This window comes from Hemitrygon akajei, chromosome 22 (assembly GCF_048418815.1).
Source record: "Hemitrygon akajei chromosome 22, sHemAka1.3, whole genome shotgun sequence".
Lineage (NCBI taxonomy): Eukaryota > Metazoa > Chordata > Chondrichthyes > Myliobatiformes > Dasyatidae > Hemitrygon > Hemitrygon akajei.
The window spans coordinates 47,789,889-47,813,343 of record NC_133145.1 but is presented as its reverse complement, the minus strand read 5'-3'; the positions used below and the strand labels follow the sequence as shown (position 1 = coordinate 47,813,343).

The following is a 23,455-nucleotide window of genomic DNA, read 5'->3' as shown; positions in this document are numbered from 1 at the left end:
GCAGCTGCTTTAAGTATGGGATGCATCGTTTGTGCATATTGACTATTTTATCACCACATTATGAAACAGAATAATTATGATTGTTTAGTTAAGGGGATAGAAGAATGAATTTATGATGATTATTTATGTGGTTACCATGACCACTTATTTCCATACCTGCTTCAGTAGCCTCCAGGGGAAAATCTCTCCAACTAGGAACTGTATTTTCAAAATCCTTATTTTCCAAACTTGGGCCCTTCAGTCATTATGTTATTTCTGCATCTGCCAAATCTCTCTCCTTTGATCCAATTAAACCACTTGATCTTACCTCGGCCCTTTCCTCTGTACAACCCTCAGTTCAGTTCTCTCAAGACCAAGGCTAAGACCTGAAGAAATGGCAGCCATTTCCCACCCCACCCCCCCCCCCCCCATCAGATTTGGCTGGAACACAAAGAAAGCAGTAATGGATCCTGCCCTTGTCTGCCAAGATCGCTGATTTTGGATCATCCTGGAATGAAAAACTAATTCCTGGCTTCTTTCCTCTACTGAAAACCTTTAAGTCCCCATTCTCTGCCCCTTCTTCCCTCATCAACAATTACAAGGAGCTTATGGATTTCTTACACATGGAAACAAGTGGCTTAATGGCCATTATTGCTCTCCCTTACCCCACACTCTGGTAAAATTATATAGAATTACCCACTGCACTCACACCCAAGTCACCCTGTTCCCCCTTCTCGCTTCACATCAACCTGTCCATCAGACGCACTTCTTACTTCTCCCGCAACAATCGCAGTGAACCAACACCCAACACTCCCTTCTGGCGAAGCTGACCAGTATGAATATTCTTATAGAGTCACAGACTAATGGATAACCTTACAGAGTCGTAGCACAGAAACAGGCCCTTTGGATCAACCGATCCGTGTCAAATACAGCATTTGCCATTAGTCCCAGCTACCTGTGCACAGCCCCCATCCCTCCAAATGAAGTACCGGTACTTATCCAAAGGCTTGTTAATAAATCTTGCTATTGTACCCACCTCAACCCTTCCTCTGGCAGCTCATTCCAGGTACTCACCTCACTGTGTAAAGTAGTTACCTCTCAGGTCTCTTCGATCTCTCCCCCGTTTTCTTACAGCTTTGGACTCCCCAACCCTGGTAGAAAGGACCATAATCATGCATCTTCTCCATACCCCGCATGATTTTATAATCTTTTGAGGCTCTCCTTTCATTCTCCTATGTTCAAAGGAATAAAGATCCAGAGTGGCCAAACCCTACCAGGCCCTCTAGTCCAGGTAGCATCCTTGTAAACCTCTTTTGCACCCTCTCCAGCTTGCCAAAATCTTTCCTATAACAGGGTTATTAAGTGCAAACTTACCAACAACTTGTATAACTGCAACATCATGTTCCGACTTAATGCCGTGACTGATGGAAGCTAGCATACTAAATGCCTTCTTCAACACTGTCTACTTGCAGTGAATTCCCAATTTACTCTAATCCACAACATTCGACAGTATTTTGCCATTCACTGTACTAGTCCTACCCAGCTTTGGATGTCCCAAATGCATCATCTCTCACTAACAAATCCAGTTGCCATTCCTCACATACTTCTCTTCAGCTGAGGATTTTGAAAAGGTCAAAGCCGTTTTCACTGGAACCTTACACAATACGTGCTCCACACCAGCAGCTTCATCCCCAAACCTGGCAAATGGGAGATAGAACCATCTTCTGTACAAGTATGCACAGATCCCAAGAGAAGCCCCTACCCACATATCAGCACTAGCACCAGGGGTCAACCTTCACCTTCATAGCATTGTCTTACCATCTTGCCCTCTGCTGAGCTGCTGGTAAAACCTCCATCCAAGCCTTGACTATTCCACCATGGAAACTGAATGATACACTATGGAAAAAGACTCTTGGGCAAAAGTCCATCATGGCTGATCTTCTTCCATAAATATGAGTGCAAACAATACAGCTTCTTGTAGCCCATATCAAATTTCCTTCAGCCAACACTCCTTTCATGATCTACAATACCTCAATTTTAAAACCTCTCCATTCCTCAATTGAACAGTTTACAGGGCCAGCGACTGGGGTTCGATTCCCAGCACTGCCCACAAGGAGTTCTCCGTGACCACGTGGGTTTCCATCGGGTGCTTCAGTTTTCATCTACATTCCAAAGACGGTCGGTCAGGTTAGTAAGTTGTAGGCATGCCATGTCACCGTGACTCTAGCGCCAACACTTGCGGAATGCCTCCAGTAAGTACATCCTCCGACTGTGTTGGCTGTTGATGCAGATGACATTTTTTCCCCCCATTGTTTTTCGACATACATGTGAGAAATAAAACAAATCTAACTCTTTCCAAATCCCAGATACCTGCAATCCTTCAATTTTGATGGATTTGCAATACACATACTGTGCCGTTTCATACACCGTGCCTTCAACTCTCAAGGTTCTAAGATCTCGACCGGTGGTTCCCAACAGTTAATGGTAAGGGTCCTGCTCTAGATTGCTCTTCCAAACACGCTTTGCCTGTGTCACTTTCTCCTGTGAACACTTAAAGCTCTTCAATACTTATTGCTGTCCTCAAATCCTGTTTTGGATGTTGGCGCCACATTTTCTGTTCGAAAGGTCCAGTTATGGACCTGGGGATGGCAGGGCATATTGACAGATTACCCAACTCCTCAGAATGGCCAGGTCGTTGGGTGTATTTAAGGCAGCGATTGATTGGTTCTTGATTGGACGCGGCATCAAAGGTTCCGGGGAGAAGACTGGGGAGTGGGGCTGGTGGGAAGGATCAGCCAGAATTGAATGGCAGAGCAGATTCAATGGGCCAAATGGCCTAATTCTGCTCCTATGCCTTATGGTACAATCAGCCTATAAAGAATTATTCTGGATCAGTGTGCAAAATTTACATCCACTAAAAGAAAACAGAGGCCAAAATGCAGCTCAAACTCAAAATCCAAATAGAACACTGGATCCACAAGGAAAAGATGGCATCAGTTACTAAGAATAGCCTAGTATACTCTACTGGGAATGTTACTAGCACCACGCTACATGATATCCACAAGTTAAAATTGCCAAAATGTGCTCAAGAATATAATACCAGCACTGACAGTATAACACGTTTAAAAACTATACGATATTGATTGAAGGCAAAGTGGATGCCTAGCAGGACATCTAAGCTATTAAAATAGGACATTGCAGTTTTGAGAAGTGGGTCAAGGTGCTTTTAATTTTGAATTCAAAGAGCACAAGCAGATCCCAAATGTGCTTTTAAGGAAACACCAAATGAAGTGCACTTGCATGAACACAGAGCAAAAATGTTCACATTACAGATTCTAACATTAATTTGCAGCGACTCGGGCTGTAAAATTTACATGCACACAGATCCTGTTAAATAAATGAATGAACTTCAAATTAAACCAGGACAATAATCCCCACAGGAAACACACTGAACTGGAGGATTAACAACAAAAAAAGTGTGTGGGCATTTGCCCAGCATATCAACGAAATTTGGAAACGTAATCTAAAATGCACACCCAAGTCAAATCATTGAGAAAATTCCAACTTTATCAATAGCTTCAAAATAAAAATGCAGACTTTATTTTCATGCTTTAGCAAAAAGACCAGATTTTTTTTTGAAAAAGCATTAGGTTCACTTGATCTAGAAGCAGTAGAAGACTCAAAAGATTCAAGGGGATGAAGTAATTGGAACAGCAGGGGAAGGGGGAAAATGGGAAAATTCAACCCCCTTTCAACTGTAGGTTTCCATAAACAACATAATTAAATAAAATCACCATATTACTAGAAGCTTAGAATGGATATATCATCCATCAATGGAACATTTATGTGCCTCCGCTTTGGCATCTTGTATAATAAGCCTTGAAAGATTTTAGTAGCCGGAACATTACAGCACAGAAACAGCCCAGCAGATCAACAACCCTAAGTGGGGTTGTGTTTTTGCACACGTGTCTTTTCCTACAGTACTCTTTGTCAAATGAAACTGAAACTTTGCTTCGGAGATCACTTTAGCAGCAAATCCAGGCCTCTGGTGCAAAATTGTGCCAAATTTTAAAAAAAACAATTTTAAACAGGGAAGTCCACCTGTTCATTAACTGATCTGACAAATATAATTAATGCCCACATGTCTAAATTGGCTAAGGCTACCTACACAAGCTCACTTTAAAAAGGTACTGTAGATAACACCAAGCATCTGTTTGAAAGCAACAGTCTCAATTACAAAAGCAACACAAGGTGGTGGTGGTGGGGGGGGGGGGGGGGGATTGCAGCTTGTAGCAAATCTCCGTTTAAACACAAAAGATCTGAAACAATTTCCCAGCTGCACAGCACTCCCCAAATCAACCGCGGTTAATAAACTGCTCAAGGCAAAATGACCAAAAAATCTAGATCAGTGTCAACTCTTCTCAATTTCAACTGGCGAAAAAAATATTTCTTTACATAGAGACTTTAAAACAGTTCAAAGCATCAGGATCTTCAAATATTTGTGGGGTCCTGGGGAGCTTAAATTGTAACTTAGCTGACAGTGAGTCCTGTTTTTATTAGTTAACACTTTCAAAGAGCCATACTGTATCTTCTCAACAGTTCAAGTCAAACAAAAATGACCAGAAACAAGTGGCTTGTGATTATATTGATAAGTAATTGTACTGTCTTCATTATGAATCAAGCGACAATGATAATAATATAGCATTACTCATTAATGATGAATTAACGGAGGGCCTTATTTATTAAGCATGCAAATACTCAAGCATTATGGCCACAGGGTGGCAGAGACAAGCACATGCCCAGTGTGGGTTACCAATACAGTGGAACAGCATTGCATATTACCGTCACAGCTTTATCTCATGCCCTCATATTCACACATACACAGGTTATCAATTTCTTTAGCCCTTTTCTCCTCCAACCTGAGACTTTTACAGCAAAAATCAAAATAATTCCATCAGTTAACCAACTTTTAATAATGATGAGAATGTGTGCAATTTCAATGAAGTAATTACAGGTCCTGCCCAGCCAACAGATGTCTAACTTGCATTCAGCCTGTTGTTCCTCTGGTGGTGGTAATGGGGTCAAGCTCCCACTACCTATTAAATGCTCCCAATCGCATGCACCTCAAATAGCCTCCGACAAGCAAGTCCAGCTCCTGGCCTTCACATGGAGCTTAGCTACTACGCCTGGTGGTACCCTCTCCACTGACAGGAGAAAGGGCAACGGTGGGTTACTGGCGGCTTAAAACCAGTCGCTTCGGGCAGATGGGACTTGGCAGCCATGGTCGACAGCTCACCTGGAAGGAAAACTCTGATCTCAAACCTCTGCTGTCTTGTGGCTACATCCACTCACGGGCAAGGCTTCAGGAGTAAACCCTAGCTAGGGTGCCATATGCATGGTCAACTCTGACCGATGGATGCCCTCACCTCACGTTCAGCCTGTGCATTGGGGAGACTGGCCGAATAGATTTGCCAGCTGCCAAGGGTCTATAGGCATCTTCTGCCATGTGGGAACTCAGCTCGTGGTCTTGCTTCCAACTTGAGAAAGAATCAGATTTTGAATGGATCTCAGGAACAGAGCCTCGAGGAGGACTCACATCAAAGATGCTTACGTTAACCTTGGGATTTGATAAAATGGAATAGAGATGTAGGGCACTCAGTAGTTTGTGCTGAAGGGAAATGTGGCAGCCAAGTCTGACAAAAGACTCAGAAAAATCTGTTAGTTGAGGGATATCTGTCAGTCCAGTTAAGTGTGTGCTACTCTGTGAACAAACCAATTAATAGCACAACTCTTGTATTCTACTCATGAGTTTAACAGTCTCTGCCACTTACACCTGATGATATTCTTTTGAAAAATTAATCTGAGCAATTTGCTGTGGAGAACGTGCTGAGGAGATTCACAAAGATGTTGCTGAGATTGGAGAGCGCACCTGATGAGAGTAAGCTGAGTGAACTTGGCTTGAAGTGACGGAGGATAAGAGGTGACCTGATAGTGATGTACAAGATGATGAGAGGCACTGACTGTGTACATAGCCAGAGGCATTTTCCCCAGGGCTGAATTGGCATACATGAGGGGGCATAGTTTTAAGGTGCTTGGAAGAGACTCTTAGATAGGTACATGGAGCTTAGAAAAATAGAGGGCTATGCAGCAGGGACATTCTAGGCAGCTTCTAGAGTAGGTTACATGGTCAGCACAACATTGTGGGCCAAAGGGCATGTAATGAGCAGTAGATTTTCTGTTTCTATGTTTCTAATTACTTAACCATCATCTTACTAAACCAGAATTTGATCTTATATTAGGAGAGCTTCCTATGCACAAATTTGTCTGCCATATCTTTTATTTTACATTTAAGAATTGCAAAGTAAATTTTCCAAAAGCTCTCCATGTGACCTGAATTTCTTTGCATTTCTTGTGGGACCATTCAGAAAAGCAGAACTTACGTCCACTTGATTGAGCAGACAGAGCCTCGGTTTAACATGTCCAAACTGCCTGGGTATTGAAGGGTCAGCTCTGATTATGGCCTCAAAACCTGGCCTGTGTCTTAAACCACAATCTGCTGACTCACAGGCTTGGCTGAGCAACTGCATTTCTACTCGAAGCTGAAATTTGAATTCAGAAATAAATGCCACACAACAATTAGAACACACGTTTAAGGCTACGTTATGACAAAATGCAAACCTGCCAACCAAGGGACACTCCCTGCACCAAATCTAAGTAAATAACACAAGTAAAACCACGAGTTCAAATGCCCCACAGCAACGGCAATATCTTACCTCTTGCACACAATCATCACAACAAGTCATTCAATAATTTTCAAATCAAACATTTCCTTCAAGGGATTCAGAAAAAGAAATTGTATTACATACAAAAGAGTAGGGCCAGATCTGAACATCCAACCTGCTTCACCGTTCAGTAATATCACAGCAGATGAACTTAACTCCACTATTGATCATAGTTTAGTCTTAAAACCACTGAGACTGAGCAACACTTTCGCTTGAAAATAAGCGCACAAGAATCTGAGGTAAACATTTAAACTTTAACCAAATGTTTGTGGAAAAAAAAAGGAGTCACGTTGCACCCAATAGTTTACATGAAAGCCAGCGACATGCATCACAGGAAGCCAATTTCCTGCAAAGCCTAAAACCACTACTTCAATATGCCTTACATGAGCTCACCCTTAAAATGAAGACTTCCTTTGCTTGCTTATTCGTCGTTCAACCTCAATCCGTATCAGCAATCTCACCCACCATTAACAAGTGACAGAATGGTACTTGCCCTCAAGTCCAGAAGATTGGAAAGGAGGTTTTGTAGTCGCGTCGACAAAGAATGATGGGGCAAGATGGACCCCGCAGTGAAGCTGGGGAGGGTCAAGAGGCTCCAACAGACTCTACATAAATGAACACCATCACATTCCAAACACTGTGCAATCTTTCAGTGCAGATTGAACGGGTGGAGTGTTGGATGGCATTTGCTGAATTGTGCAATCCAAATGAATCAGCAACTCCACCTAAATATTCTATTTCGCATCTACTGTTCCATTAACACACAAACATAACCTATTCTCTCCAATACACCTTAGATGCAGAGTCAAGATCAAAGGGCAAGAAGAATGTTAGAATATTCTCAAATGAAAAGATTGTCCTTTCTTCCACTTTAAGGAAGGAAGCTGATCCCTATAACTATAATAGAAACACTAGCTCATTAACAGAAAACGATTCAGAGTCCTTCGCTATGGGGTAATATTGTATCTATGTCCCATCCTCAATTGTGTTTTGGAGGCAATCCCCGCAAATATAGTACAATGGTATGCCAACACTTGACAAGAAAATATAAAAGATAAAATACCTTGTAAATGTCTAAGATTTAGAGATACATATTTAGAGATAGATATTTAGAGATTATATATCTCTAAATATATATAGTGCCCAAGACTTTTGCACAGTACTATATATGTCAATGTGGAGCAGATAGCAAGTTCATAAATCTGGCGGGGGCAAAGGATGCTGGAAATGGCAAGGGTGGAGCGCCACAGAAGGGGTGAGGGACAGGTGGCAGGGGCAGATGATGGTTTGGGTTACAGACTCATCTAGCCCCGAGACACCTGGCAAGGTCATTTTTTGATTCCAAACAGTTGGTTTATTGACTGTTACAGGATCTCTCTCTGGCGCTTACACTCTCTCCCCTCCCCTTTTCCCATCCGTGATCCCCCTTTCCCGTTCAGTCCACAACAGAAACCCGTATCAGAATCAGGTTTATAGGTCATGAAATTTCTCTTTCGTGGCAGAAATACTGTGCAATACATAAAATTACCACAATACTGTGCAAATGTCTTGTATACCTTAGCTATATGTATGTGCCCAAGACTTTTGCACAGTACTGTATTTTTGTGATGCTCCTCAAATTATTTTTGCTCAGAACAACATGATGCAGCAAAAGACAAAGACATCTAAATCACTAGAATATTATTACAGACTTTTAAAATCTCTTTCATGCCCCTTCCCAGTTCCTACAACACCAATACTGGGCTTTTCCAACAGACTACATTACATTTTCTCATGATGCACCAATTACCAAATTTGATACCAGACATAGCAAAGTTCGAGCAGTGAAATGACTTAGCTGGATCAGTCATAAAATGAGAGTAGCTTCAATAAGCCCGTCAAGTGATTTCAAAAAAATCCATCAAGTGTTGCTCGAGTCAGAAAACCGCAGCCACGTCTCACTGCAAGGGGAAAGCAGTGGTAATGGGGGGAGAAAATAATAGATTTTTCACTGGCATATAAATACACAAGAAACAGGAGGCAAAGTGAAAATAGTGCACAGGTATTTCATTCTCCTGTCTCAGCCATACAGATGAGATGAAGTGGAAATAGTACAGCAACTATGACAAGAATGTACTTTAGTTTGCATTAGCACAAGAGATTCTACAGATGCTGGAAATCTACAGCAACACGTACAGAATGCTGAAGGATCTCTGCAGGTCAGGCAATAAACAAGTGAAGGGCCTTGGGTTGAAATATCAATTGTTTATTTCTTCCCATAGGTGCTGCTGAGTTCCTCCAGCATTCTGTATCTGTTATTTGCGCGAGTGATTCGTTCCAGGTTTCCCATTGAATTTTCAGAATTAAAACAAACTTGCACTAAACTTTAGATAAGTCAATATTATCTAATAAGTAAAATATACATGTTTTATAATTACGCTCTCTGGTGTGAGAACATTGAAAGCATGATATGTGGATTGCACAGATATTTTTTGGAGATCCTGAACACCTCATCTACATTTCAAATAAAAGCAAGATAAGCATGCCAGCATCTTATAAAAACTTGAAATAATAGGGAGCAGGACAGTAAGGGGATAAAAAGAAAGTACTGGAATCCAGAAGAATTATTCTACTACCCTCTCTGAACTCAAACTGAAAATGGGGCCCCAACAATAGCACATCTAGTTTCTGTAGCTCAACATGCAAAACCTCCAAACAGAAACTGCTATCTGTTGCTGTTCAGGAAGGAAGGAAGGACAGACAAAGGCAGTTATCAACTGCACACATGCAAAATTTAATGTTCGCTCCATGAATACCAGTGTTTTTGCAGTGAATTTACATATACCACATACTGTATAGAAGCTTCGACCAATCACCTCGAACCTGCAGGAAGCAAACAAAATGCAAAAAGCGTGCAAGTCGTTAGATATGAAAGGCTGGAAACACTCTGAAGGTCGGTGAGGATACAGACAGCACTACTGCAGATTTCAGGTTTCAGACACACACCGGTCCCCAGTTAGAGGTCAGTGGTGGGAAGTATGAGCAGCTTCACGTTCCTGGGTGGCAACATTTCAGAGGATCCATCCTCGGCATAACACAGCGATGCAATCATGAAGAATGCACACCAGGAGCGTTCGTTAGGAGTTCATGGAGATTTGGTATGTCTCCGAAGACTTAAGCAAGTTTCTAAAATGACCCATTAAGAGCTTTCTGACTGGTTGCATCACCATCTGGTAGGGACTCTAATGAGGCCACAGAGAGTTGTAGACTCAGCCAGTTCTATCACGGGCACAACCCCCCGCCCCCCCCCCCCCAAACACATACACATTCAACTGTAACTTCAAGGAGGTGCTGCCTCAAGAAGGAAGCATCCATCATTAAGGAATCTCAACATCCAGGACCTGCCCTCTTCTCAGTACTACCATCAGGGTGAAGGTACAGGAGCGTGAAAACCTTATGCTCAATATTTTAATAACAGCTTCTTACCCTCTGCCACCAGATTCCTGTATGATCCATTAATAGTAATTCACTATTCCTCTTTTTGCACTACTTAGTTATTTTAGCTTGGCGATTTTTTTTTTACTTGCTCTGTACTACTGCCAGAAAACAACAAATCGCACAACATATGTCAATGATAATAAATCTGATTCTGAGGTGAGACTTTCTGGTTCCTCATCACCTATCTTCTGGCTTTTCTCATTAATCAAACTTCCAAAAATTGATTTTTCCTTTCACATGGATTTAAAAAAACCACAGAAAATGCACAAGCTCTGCATAGGTGGCCATCAATTCTTCACTTGTAGGATATAGCACCTTCAGTCTGCAAACCTTCTCCAAATCAAAGATCTCTCCAAAACAAAACTCAAGAGCAAAACCAGATCTACAAAAGCCAATTTTGTAATCTAGTTCACGGAATTTAAACTGATAAACATTTACACACCTTAGATTTTACATTCTTAAACAGAATAGTAAATTTCAACGAACTTCCATCCTTGTCTGGTGGAGAGCATATTGACTGGCTGCATCACACTCTGATATGCATCACACCAATGCCTTTGAATGGTCCTACAAAAGGTAGTGGATTTAGCTCGGTCCATCAGGGATAAAGCCCTCTCAGCCACTAAGCACATCTACATGAAACACCGTCAGAGGAAAGCAGTATCTATCATCCGAGATCCCACCACAGCCGCCACCAGGTAGAAGGTACAAGAGCCTCAGGACTCGCACCACCCTGATCAAAAACAATTACTACCCCTCAACCATCAGGCTCTTGAATAAAAGGGGATAATTACACTCACTTGCCCTATCATTGAAATGTTCCCCCAACCAATGATCTCACTTTAAGCACTCTTTATCTCATTAGCTCATGTCCTCATTAATTATTGCAAATACAAATAAATTGCAAAGTTGATTGACTTCTGCACTCTGATCCTGTTACAGTTACTATCCTATAGATTTGCTGAGTATGCCCACAGGAAAATGAATTTCAGGGTTGCATATGGTGATATATATGTACTTTGACCTTTACTTTCAACTTTGAAAACACTACCAAACTAGTTCATCTTCAAAGTTGCACATTCAGGATATCCTGCCGTTTTATTTAAAGCCTATATAGATTTTCAGTGCTTCTCGAATGAAGATGATTAAGTAATCTCCTTAATGAAAGCTTGCTGGACGTAAAGCTGTGAATGGCAGAGATACAATCAGTGACCACTTTATTAGTTACATCCTGTTACCAAGAAAGGGCCCACTGAGTGCATGTTCAAGGTCTTCTGTTGGTGTCATCCATCCACCTCAAGGATCGACATGTTGTGCGTTCAGAGATGCTCTTCTGCACACCACTGTTGTAACGCGCGGTCAATTGCGTTATTGTCACCGTCCTGTCAGCTTGAACCAGTCTGGCCATTCTCCTCTGATCTCTCTCATTAACAAGGCATTTTGTTCACAGAACAACCACTCACTTGGTGTTTTATTGTTTTCACACACAACTCTCTGCAAATTCTAAAAACGTGCATGAAAAATTCAAGAGAACAGCAGCTTCTGAGCTACTTAAACCACCCATCCAGCACCAATCGTTCCACAGTCAAAATCACTTAGATTGCATTTCTTCTCCATTCTGATATTTATTTAAAAAAGCTACTGAACATCTTGACCATGTCTGCATGCTTTCATGCATTTGCATTAACAAGCAGCTGTACAGGTGTTGGAAAATAATCTAGCTTTTTAAAAACATCAGAAATTGAAGCAGCAACAAGCCGATACCACCATTCAGCACGTCATGGTAGATTTTCTAACTTGACACTATCTTCTTAGTATTCCCCATGTTCCTTAATTCCTCCAACAATCTAACAATGATTGAGGCTCTGCAGATCTCTGGGGTAAAGGATTACCAACATTACCTCCTACCCCCATCTCAGTCAAGAAATTTCTTCCCGCAATCATAAATGGCCTACACATAGAGTCTCTGACCCACCTTCTCAAGAGTCAGATTTAATTGATTCTATTGTGTTTCATATATTTACTGTGATTGCCTGCAAGAAAATGAATTACAAGGTTGGAAATCAATACACGTGTACTTCGATAATAAATTTACTTTGAACTTTGATGTACTGAGATACAATAAAACACTCGTCGTGCATATTGCTCATGCAGATCAGATCATTACACAGTACTGAGGTAGAACAAGGTAAAACAAGAACAATTCAGAATAGAGTACCACAGCCACAGAGAAAGTGCAGTGCAGGTGAACAATAAGGTAGATTTTAAGGACAAGAATCCATCTTATCGTACTAGGAAGCCATTTAATATTCTTATAACAGCAGGATAGAAACCGTCCTTGAAGCTGTTGGTACATGCTTTTAAGCTTTTAAGAATGCACATGCATGCCATCGAGCCCTCCAAGAATTCAGTACATTTCAGTGAGGTCAGCTCTCCCGAAGTAAGAATTTATGGTGCAATTTAATATCAGTGAATGCATACAACCTTACTCTTTGCAGACATTCACGAAGCAGAAAAGATAATTCCAGAGAACCCGTTCTATTCCTTCTCATGAGACAGACCTGCCATCCCAGAAACCAATCCTGGACCTTCTCTGCATGCCGTCTTGTACATCTTTCCTTAGACAATGAGACAAAGACTATATACAGTACTTCCGATACCATCGCAATTCGGCAATGTATTGTTATAGCTTTACCCCTGCATTCAAAACTTCATGTAGTAAAGCGTAACATGACACTTGCCTTCATAAATGTTTGCTGTGTTTGCACACTAACTTTCAATGACACCTTCATTCCATTGAACATCATTAGATAGATAGATAGATACTTTATTCATCCCCATGGGGAAATTCAACATTTTTTCCAATGTCCCATACACTTGTTGTAGCAAAAACTCATTACATACAATACTTAACTCAGTAATAATATGATATGCATCTAAATCACTAACTCAAAAAGCATTAATAATAGCTTTAAAAAAGTTCTTAAGTCCTGGCAGTTGAATTGTAAAGCCTAATGCCATTGGGGAGTATTGACCTCTTCATCCTGTCTGAGGAGCATTGCATCGACAGTAACCTGTCGCTGAAACTGCTTCTCTGTCTCTGGATGGTGCTATGTAGAGGATGTTCAGGGTTTTCCATAATTGACCGTAGCCGCCTCAGCGCCCTTCGCTCAGCTACCGATGTTAAACTCTCCAGTACTTTGCCCACGACAGAGCCCGCCTTCCTTATCAGCTTATTAAGACGTGAGGCGTCCTTCTTCTTAATGCTTCCTCCCCAACACGCCACCACAAAGAAGAGGGCGCTCTCAACAACTGACCTATAGAACATCTTCAGCATCTCACTGCAGACATTGAATGACGCCAACCTTCTAAGGAAGTACAGTCGACTCTGTGCCTTCCTGCACAAGGCATCTGTGTTGGCAGTCCAGTCTAGCTTCTCGTCCAACTGTACTCCCAGATACTTGTAGGTCTTAACCTGCTCCACACATTCTCCATTAATGATCACTGGCTCCATATGAGGCCTAGATCTCCTAAAGTCCACCACCATCTCCTTGGTCTTGGTGACATTGAGACGCAGGTAGTTTGAGTTGCACCATATCACAAATCTCTTACCAATTAAGTATATTGACCATTTCCCCTTCCAAAGTGAACATCTCCTTTTTCTGCATTACACTTCATTCGTCAGGCTGCTGCCTATTCATTTAGTCTGTCTGTATTCCCTTGAAGAATCTTTGTATCTTCATCGGGACTCAAGTTCTCACAGTTTAATGTTATCAAAATTGTACATACTATATTCAGTGTGAACGATTGGGATCCAAGCACCAAACCTTGCAACAGCCTACCAATATGGATAATTTTTACCAACTCTTGTCAGATCATTACCACCAGTTCCACATGCTCTAACCTTGCTCACCAATCTCCTAATCGAGGTCTTATCAAAAACCTTTCTAAATCCAAACATACCATATAGATCTGTCCCCCATTATCAACTCTACTAAATATAAAGAACATAGAACAGTACAGTGGAGGAACAAGGCCCTTCGGCCGACAATGTTGTACTGAACCAGATAAATCAGTAATCACATTGCCAACTAATCTCTTATGCTTACATGATGTCCATAACCTTCCATTTCCTCACATTCACATGCCTATCTAAAAAAAGATCTAATGCATCTGCCCCTACCACCACTCTAGGCAACATATTCCAGGCACCCACCATTCTGTGTATAAAATTTGCTGCTCACATATCCTTTAAATATCACTCTCCCCCCCCCCCCCCCACCTTAAATGCTGCCCTCTAGTATTAGACATTTCAACCTTTGGAAAAAGATACTAAAAGATTTTATCTATGTCTCATACTCTTATAAACCTCTGCTAGATCTCCTCTCAGTCTCTTCCACTCCACAGAAGTCAGCCCAAGTTTGTTTAAGCTCTCATTATAGCCTTCTAACCTACATAGTGTCCTGGCAAACCTCTTCTGCACCCTCCCCAAAGCCTTTGCATCCTTCTTATATTGGGGGGGTGGGAAAGGAGGAAAGAACTGTATACTATACTCCAGATGCACCCTAACTGCAACACTGACTTTTGTACTCAATGCCTCAACTAATAAAGGGAAGCTTGCCCTCAGCCTTCTTAACCACTACTAACTTGTGCAGCTTCTTCCTAGGAGCTATGAACTTAGACCCCAAGTCCCCCTGCTTATCGCCATTAAGGGTCTTGCCCGTAATGTACCATCTTTTTACATTTGACCTACCAAAGTGCAACACTTCACATTTGGCCAGGTTAAACTCCACTTGCCATTTCTCAACTCGTATCTGCAACTGATCTATATCCCACTATATTCTTTGCCAGCCATTTACGCTATCCTCAACACCACCAAACTTTCTATCATCTGAAAACCTATTGTATAGGTAAGTGTATGGTGTATGGGTATGAAAATTGGAAGGCAGGGAAATGGTTAACAATTAGGAATTTGTGGGCCTGTTAGGTTGCTGGGCAGATTAACCCTTGATACTAGACAAGGGGAGAACAATATGTGACTCTGGTCTACCGGATAACATGCCTGAGAGCAAACTAAAAGTGCTGATTTGTGTAAAAGTAATTAATCACCTTGTCTCTAAAGAATGTTTTTTTTCACATTGTTTGGTTGTGAGATTAATAGGATGCATTGTCCCTGAGGGGGCAAAGGCCGGTTTTTAACAGATCACTCGACCAAGCGTTGGATTGGATGCCTAGCCCCTTCCAGCTGGACTGGGAGGTGACAATAGTGCTATAAAAGTGGGAAAGTTCTTTCTTGGGCAGACCACTCGCCTGGGTCCCACCTTCAGGCCGAGCAGCTGAACTGGCGCCAAGGACCACCACCCTAGCCAGTCCACGATCAATCGCCTGCTTCAGGGACCACGCAGACATTGCTAAGTATACTCAGCGGTGTAAACTACTAGGGGTTGCTTAAATTAGCCCTACTTATTAGTGGTCTAGGTAGTGTACAATATAAAGCATTTCTCGCAACTCTCCATTTTCTTCTCTGTATTAACAATAAAGTGTGTTTTGAAGGAACTACCAAGTCTGGGTCCATTTGTTCAAACGAAACCAGATAGTCTCAGCATCCACCCATCACGGTTATTCTTATTGGGTATTAGTTTTGTGGAACACCTATCTTATCTTTTCAGCTGGTCATTTATATATATCACAAATAACAAAGGTGCCAGCACAGATCCCTGCAGGACACTATTAATCACAGACCTCCAGCTAGAATAAGTCCCTTTGACCACCACCACCCTCTGTTGTCCATGAGAACGTCAGTCCTGAATCCAAACAGCCAATGCGCCACTGATCCCAAGAATCTTAGTCTTTTAGACAAGCCTCCTACGAGGGACTTTCTCAAACACCTTACTAAAATCCACAGAGACAACATCCACAGCTCTACCTTCATCAATTATTCTCATCACATCAAAAAACCTCAATTTAGTAAGACAGGACTTGCCCCACATAAAGCCATGCTGACTCTCCCTAATTAGGCCATGGTTTTCCAAATGCTCATAAATCCTACCCCCAAGAATTCTTTCCATTAACCTCCCCACCACTAACATGAGACTGGCATGTCTATTGTTTCCAGAATTATCCCTGGTTTCCGTCTTGAACAACGGAATAACATTAGCTACTCGACAGTCCTCCGGTACCTCGCCTATGGCTAGAGAGGACTCAAAGATATTGGTCAAGGCTCCAGAAATCTCGTCACTTGCCTCTCTCAGTAACCTGGGGTATATCCCAACAGGCCCTGGGGACTTATCCACCTTAATGCACTTTAAGAGACCCAACAGTACCTTCACCTTGACTTTAAATTCCCCAGGATATTTACAGTTGCAGCACTGATCTCCTTATCCTCCATGTCCTTCTTTGTAAATAATGATGTATACATGAAGGGCATCACTCACGTGCTTCGCATCAAAGCAAATGTTCTGCCCCCCCCCCCCCCGTCCTACTTGAGCAGACCTACCCTCTCCCTTGTTATCCTCTTGCTTTGGATGCAGGTCTTGGGATTCTCTTTAATCTTATTTGCCAAGGACTTTCAATGGCCCCCTCCTGGCTTTCCTAATCCCATTCTTAAATTCTTTTGTGACTTCTTTATAATCCTCCTGGACTCTGTTTGATTCTAGCTTCCTAAACTTTACATACTTTTCCTTCTTGACAAAATTCATCACCCCATTCCACATAAGGTTCTCTTAGCTTGCCGTCCTTGTCCTTCATACTGACTGGAACATACCTGTTCGGTATTCCAAGCAGCTGGCCTTTCAACACCATCCGCATCTGATGAGAATTTGCCCAAAAACAGTTATTCCCAAATAACTCTCCCTAGTTCCTGCTTAATGCTATTGTAATTTGCCCTGCTCTAGTTTAAAACTCCCCTGCAAAGTCCATGCTTAACCTTATCTATAGCTGTCTTCAGATTAGTAACACGAGATTCTGCTGATGTAAATCTCACGCTTGATTTGTTGCTCCACTCCAAAGTCTCTTCGAGGCATGCCTATCCCCCCCAAAATTTAAATCTTCTCTTCAATGGGAGTTCAGTAAGACCTCTATCACTGCTTCTCCTCTGATCTCTGACTAAACAATTCTCTAACTTCTAGTAATTTCTTCTTTTTCAATTTTGGTTCCCCTCTTAACCCTCTTCAGTAGCAGCCCATCACCTCCCTTTGGTGCCCCTCTCCTTCCTTCCTCCCATGGTCCTCTCTACTATCAAATTCCTTCTTCCACCTATCACCTCCCAGCTTCTCACTTCTGCCCTCCCCTTCACCTGGTTTCACTCATCACCTACCAACTGGTATTCCTTCCTAGTCTGAAAAAGGATCTCTGCTCAAAATTTACTGCTTGTTCCTCTCCAAAGATGCTGCCTGACCTGCTGAGTTCCTCCAGTAATTTGTGTGGCAACAGATTAGTGAAATACGATTTCCTTTTCAAAAACACCCATGCTGGCTCAGCTCAATTATCTTTAACTATAATGTTATCACATCCTTTACAATAGGCTCTAACGTATGCCCAACCATATGCATCAGGGGGTTTCCAACCTTTTTTGTGTCATGGACCCCTACCATTAACCGAGGGCTCTGTGGATCCCAGGTCGGGAACCCCTGGGCCAACAGGTCAGTAGCTCCCAATTTGGCTTACCCTTCAGTGAGTTGCATTTGCTAGTGTCCAATCTACAGGAGTTACTCTACAATCTGTAGAATCTTAAATTATTTTAACCAGTGCATCCATAATCTCTATCAAAACTTTAGAACAGGGGTTGCCAACCTTTCTTATGCCATGGAGCCATACCATTAACCGAGGGGTCCTTGGACACCAGGTTGGGGACCTCTGCTCTAGGATATACTGTAGATTACTGGATTCTGAAATTCTGTTTTATCAACGCCATCAACTCCTCTTGTAGCTTTTTCAACAACTATTGACTTTTACTTCCTTATTTACACTAGATTCCCCAATTGTCCATTAATTCAAGGTCTTTGTACTTTCTGCAAAGACAAAAGGCAACTGTTTAATTTCTCTGCAACTTCCTTATTCCACTGTAGATGCTGACATTTGTCAGGGAAATGTTACCAGGGTTATTATATCCTCCAATCCTTTTGCTGAACATCAACACCCTGTTGGCTGGGATTCAGGTATTCCGACTCAACCCCAATGGCTGCAATGAATAACTACTGTTTTAGTTCTTGCTCAGTTACCTCATCTATGTTTACATAAAGGGTGACTATTAATTGCCTTTTATTGTATTTCAGTTTCTCAATAGCTTCATTTCAATATTATCCTCCTTCACATGGGCAAAGTCCAAACTTTACATTCAGAATCACACCCTAGTCCATTAGCCAAATGGATTATGTGAGAACAACAGAGGGTTGCAAAACTCTCACCAGGCCCAAAATGAAACCCTATCTACACCCTATTTATTCCCCCATCTTTTCTCACTAAGAATTCAAAATACAATTGTCAATTATAGTTGGGATACTACTGCTACTATTCAGCCATTTAAGAGTTTTCCTTCACTTACTACCAACAGTTCAGTCACAAGATCTTTTCCCTCCCAGTGCAATTCTGAGTGGCACTCCTGGGAATTTTCCTTCCTTGCCCATTTAACTTATTCCTCCACCTCATCATCACGTAGGCTTCTTCGCCAACCGCATAACCAGAATTATAGTGCATTACAGAATTACAGGCTGACCAAGATACAGGTGGACAAGAAGGCCAAGTACAACGCCAAGAGGCTATCAGGAGCACCGTGACCTGCAGGCTGCTCTCCAAACTGAACAGCTGCCGGACTTCACCCAGTTACTGAGTCCAAATCCTGTAATTTACCAACGCCATCATCAGAATGCCATCATTCCAAGACCAGCAACGATGGTGGTTCTTCAATGGCAGTTCAGCACATTCAAGGGCTGGACAACTACAGCTGGCCATGTCAGTGACAGCCACGCCCCAAACAGAAATTTTTTTAAAAGGTATGAAGGCAAATTAAGAAGCTCCATGCTACACTTTAAATCTAAATGTGCTTGGTTCCATGTCAAAATGTAAATGCCTAATTTGGGGTACAGATCATTTCTAGTTAAAGCTATAATAATATTAAGAACAAATTATAAATCTATTATCAATTTCACGTGCAATAAGTACAGCTAACATTAATTTTGAAAACAATTTATACAATTCTAAGATTTGAAATCAGAAAGAGCGTCAATTGTCAATATGAAGCTGCACAGCATTATGGCTCTGTACGGAAGTAACATATTGCCTGGGATGATATTTGATATATTGCCAGCCATAACCAATTTTTTTCCCCCTTTGCCTGAATTTACTAAGTTTTGCTATTGTTCAGACCAATCAGTTTCCTCACCATCATTTTCAAAAAGCAGATGCTTTGGAAATTTTATAAGGCTGTAATTCACTCAGTGGAAAGGATTATATCAAACTGATCAAGTGAAACACATGTAATTTACTAGTGTCAGCAAAATCTGCAGATCTAATTACAGCAATTAGCTCCCTCACCATTATAGTTAGATTTTGAAAAAATATATTATGTATACTTTTACAAATCCATAATAGAATCTCTTAAGACTTCCCAAAACTACTCTTGCATACCAATGGAACACGTGCTACACAAAAAAAAAGGCATCGAGTTTAATAGCTGCCAACATGTGGCACACCGGAGGCTTAAGAATCAAAATGTTGGGAGTACCTTTTATGAAAAGGCAACTTCAAAATACACACAGAAGTGTAAAATTGTAACATGCATCAATTAAGAGAATTCATTACACACAAAAGTTATTGAACTGGTACAAGCTTTACCTGTTCACTGATTACAACAAGGCTTCTGATTAAGTAAGAGGATCCTGAAATCTTAGTGAGAATCACTTCTTGTATCTACCAAAAAGTGCATTTGAAGTATTGACACAAATAATTAATCATTTTCACTTTGGCACTATAAAATGCCAGACTGAAGTCACAATAATAATTGAACTGAGACATGCACTGGGTCACATTTCCGTACCAATTACAGCATATTATCACAAGACCCAGCAGACAAGTTACGTTTCCCCATCCAATATCCACCCTCATATTTGTGCCATTGTCACAAATCTAGAACTATCTAACTGAATCCATTACTCAGTGTACCTTCACTAATCAGTGCTGAGTCAGCTGGTGTATTTTGCTCACATAAAATCCCCCACTGAGACATAACCCATTGATCAGTTTTACACCAGAAAGTGGTGTGTTTTTCCCAATAAAGGAATGATTTTGTTTTCCCTAAAGGAACTCCATATTCTCAAAAATTAACTATTCCGTGCAGTTACTTCAAAAATCACCTGACAGATAAGGAACCCAGTCAGATGCACATCAGTTACCGGAATGATCATATCCCCTTTTAATCCCGAATAGGACAACAGTCTGCTGCCAGAGTCGGTACCCTGAGTCAGCAGCTCTCCTGTGAACGTTATGTATTTTCAGGCAAGTGCTATCACATTACACATTGTCTGTGCCCTACTCTCTCTCCACTGAAGATCGGGAATGGTAACTGGTTTCAGTGTGTAGGGAACTCGGGAGTCAGGCAGCAGCCTCTCGTCCAACGTGTGTGTTCCAGACTGAGCAGAGGCATGAGAGAAAGAGAGAGAGGAAGGGAGAGACAGGAGAAGGAAGAGAGAGCGGGAAGGGGAGGAAACGAGAGAGGAGGGCACGGGGTGGTGAGGAGTAGCCCCTCTGTGTGAAGCAGTCTCAATCCCCGCTCTGCCTCCATTGCAAAACCCAGTGGCCAGGCTGCCTGACTCAGGCTGCTGTGATCCGCTGATGAGTCAGCAGCTCTCTCCCTCCCTCCCTCCCTCCCTATCATACACACACACACACTCATTGCGTTTGCACACTCAGCAAAACACCGCGCCTTTTCTGTCCCCTTAATCCCACCAAACCCCACCTTTCGCTTACTCACCGACTCCTGAGAAGCTCCCCGACCCTTCGGAGTGGGTTTGAAGCAGACCTGGACAGCCAAAAGGCCTGTTTTTCCCCCTTTTGCAATTGAAGGAATTTCCCCCCACTCGTTGTTTGCGCTTGTGCCGAGGCCAGACGTCAGATGATGTTTTGTCATGTGGCTTCATTCATGAAGCTCTACGCAACGGGCAAACTTTTAAAGGCACAGGCACTGTAACAAGCATCTGCCTTTGACACTGTATCCGCAACCCTCCAACACTCTGTGAAACTCCTGCCGGTGGACCTTCCTCCTTTCAGAAGCTTGGGAGGAGTCCATAAAGAGAAGGATTAAAGGGGAGTTCTAGGGGCGGTGGAATCTCACTGCGACTAAGGGTAATAATGGAGGTAGAAAAAAATCATCCTACTTAAAAAAAAACCCGATGAACTCATCATGGTCACTAACCAACTCCCTCGTCAAAGCCCTTGCACTTCATTTGTTTACCTGCACTGCACTTTCTCCGTTGCTGCAACGTCATATTGCAGCCAGTTATTGTTATTACCCTTTGAACTGCCTCGAGGTACTGTTTGGAATGTTGCCCCTTCACCATATCTCGTTACATCTGGCAACGAGACGCCAATTACCAATAAAAATCTGGCAACTACAAAGTAGGTTTAGTCCGAGTAGCTTTATCGGTTAATATGATGGACAGAATAGGCTCTTTGCACGTCATTAATTTCTATGATTTTATGAAACCTGCTTCTCTTCTCCTGTTGAATGCCTTTATTAAAGCTCACATTAACATTTCCAGCTCCATAAAGAACAAGCTTAGCCTCTCCAGTCTCCACATAACTCAGTTCCCCATCAAAAAAGGAAACAAAGGAGATAAAGAAAATTCCACGTCTATCTCACATGAAAATTCCTCCAGCATGCCAATAAGCACATTTCCCAGACAAACGCAATTCAATAAAAAACTACAGATTTTATAAAGATAGTTTAAATGTGCATAGTTAAATGCATTTTTTTAAAAAATTGCACGCGAGATTAAACTCCAGATTGCTTCCCATATATTAATTTTATGCACTACGAAACACAAATGGGAAATCTATAGTTGTTATCTATATAGGACAACGCTAAGCTGGTGATGGAGTCATTCATTCCAGCTGCCTATCATTTTCCTTACATATGTGCTTGGGTGTCCTTGGAGAGGAAGCATGTGGTGTCCATCAGCCTGTTCAAAGGCTTCTGTAACTAGTGGGCAACTGAGGGTCTGGAGCATATTGTCAAACCTCCAGGGCAACATTCTGATTCAATTTAAACTTCCCTTTTTTTCTTCAAAACAGTTGCTTTTACAAATTACAGTCCAGGGCTTAAAAAAAAAACAGAGGAATGGCTCAGACAAAAAGATGCAGCAGTAATCATCAAGAGGAATGCAAACGATAACTTTTTCAGTGCAAAAGTCAAGAAACTTTTTTTTCTGTGCCTAGGAATTTAACCCTGGATTTAAAAAGGAAAAAGAAATCAAAAGGGACGGGGAATTTACAAAATGAAAATCATAAAGAGCAGACAGAAAAGGATGATGTGTTCACAGATTTCATAATTAATAATCGTGCTCGCTATCTTGGGCAAAGCAGCTCACTTAACTGACACCCCATCAACTACCCTAGTTATTAATTTGCTGCACTACAAACACACAGTGTGTACCATGTACAAAATGCACCGGCAGGCGAGTTTGACAATAATTCCCAAACCCATTCTATCTCTGCCACAGATAGGCACGTAAATATGCAGATAATGGAAGAATGTGGATATTGTGTAGGCAAAAAGAATTAGTTTAGTTAGGTGTTCCATTAGTTCAGCACAGCATCACAGCCCAAAGGATGTGTTCCTGTGCTGTACTGTTTGATGTGCGGACAGAAGCAGCAAACATATAGACATACCACTGACACAGATTCCACTCCAAGTCACCTGCCCTTGGACTAGTCCTAAAATTCCTGATCTAACAGCATTCTGGACCGTCTTTCACCCCTGCAGCAGTTCAAGAAGACAGCTCAACACTACTTTCTCTGGAGCATTTAGGAGTAGACAGTAAATGTCAGCAGTGCTCAAATCCTGAAAAATGAATGTGAATAAAGGGAAACCTATCGAGACCTTTCTACCACTAATAATAAGTAATATGCCGTAAACCTTTGAATCAAATTTTGTCGCAGGTTAATGACTTTCCTATGCGTTACACTGCCAACAATGTGCTTTTTCTCAACTATTGCAATAAATT

At 41.7% G+C, this 23,455-nt stretch overlaps 1 protein-coding gene across 2 annotated transcripts in view; it reads right to left on the bottom strand.

The window, feature by feature from the left end:
- mafga (v-maf avian musculoaponeurotic fibrosarcoma oncogene homolog Ga) overlaps window positions 1-21,334 on the bottom strand; it is a 72,943-nt gene extending 51,609 nt beyond the window's left edge. Inside the window, exon 1 of one of the 2 annotated variants that reach the window (XM_073026207.1) lies at window positions 21,205-21,334. The gene's annotated coding sequence lies outside the window, so the exon portion shown is untranslated. Of the gene's footprint in view, window positions 1-7,154; window positions 7,354-21,204 lie in introns of those variants that run through there. The other variant, XM_073026209.1, reaches the window with a different exon arrangement.
- Window positions 21,335-23,455: the final 2,121 nt, after the last annotated feature.